Raw genomic sequence first — 1,276 nt, 5'->3', positions numbered from 1 at the left:
ATGAAAATTGAAGTTGAAATATACTATACTTTTAAAGGTCATGTAAATGTTCCATTAAATTCGAAACTTTTTTTTGATGTAAAATATTAATATGTTTGATATTCCATGAGAGATTAATGTATCAGCTTCAAAATAGAAATGATTGCGCAGCCATAGTGATTGACTGTATGTAGTGCGCATCGAGAAAAGAAGGTGCTCTCCATTTCGCCATGTTCAATTTTTTTGGTAAACTATACCTGCTGAAAATTTGATGGCGGGGAAAGGAGATCACTCGAAAAAGCTACGCGCATGCAGCGCTATGCAAATGAACTAAGATCAAAGCTGCCGCAGCGCGTGAAGCGTAGCTTTTTCGAGTGATCTCCTCAATAATACCATAACTCCATGGTTATATTAGTTTATATATCATCTACCCTCAATTGGAATGGTCGTGTAAATATAATCATTGGTAAATGCAATAAAAATCTTAGGATAATTAAGCGTACCATAGGATGATGCTCTATTAAAAGTTTCTAAAACACTCTTCTCATCAGTAATAAGAAGTAATCTTGAGTATTATTATTCTGTTTCAAGCGGTACATCAAAGAGAAACATAAGGAGTATGGTATACAAATACGTCCTACTAAATTCAGCTTTAATTGATCCTGACCTTGATTATAAGGCACGCTTCGTGCGACTTGACTTGTTGCCGTTATTAGGCGTGATATCAGAGATCTCTGTATTTTTGTATAACAGTTTATTGAAATGTATGATATTTCTATTGATGACTACGGAATGAATCAAAATTTTTAATTCCTCACCAGACTTTCTTCTGATTCATTCATGTTATCTGTCCCTCGATTTTAAATACCGAACCTCATAAATCTGTTTATTTTCAACGAATGGTGCATATTTGGAATAATTTTCCTTTTCAATTCAATTAGATTCTTCTTTTTCATCTTTCAAAAACAAAGTGCTTGGATTTTATAATACATTACTACCGGTAAATTGAAATCTAATTTTCTTGGATGTTGCTAGATTATGAACATTTTCTATTCAAATTTTTAATCGATATTTAGACAAATTTTTATTTTAATGCAAATTATAGACCTATTTTTTTTTTATAGTTTTAATTGATATATCTCCATTGGTAAGACCATGGTACATGGTAAGACGACTCTGTATAGGTGCTTGTTTTCCTGTTCTGTACTTGCCTTTTTGGTGTTTTTTTTTTATCCAGTTAAAGTTTAATTAATTGAAATAGGAATTGTAATATACCGTATATATATATATATATATA

The sequence above is a fragment of the Anneissia japonica genome, unplaced genomic scaffold, assembly GCF_011630105.1.
Source record: "Anneissia japonica isolate Jap-2015-1 unplaced genomic scaffold, ASM1163010v1 scaffold287584_len476085_cov161, whole genome shotgun sequence".
NCBI lineage: Eukaryota > Metazoa > Echinodermata > Crinoidea > Comatulida > Comatulidae > Anneissia > Anneissia japonica.
Note: the sequence above shows the minus strand (reverse complement) of the source record.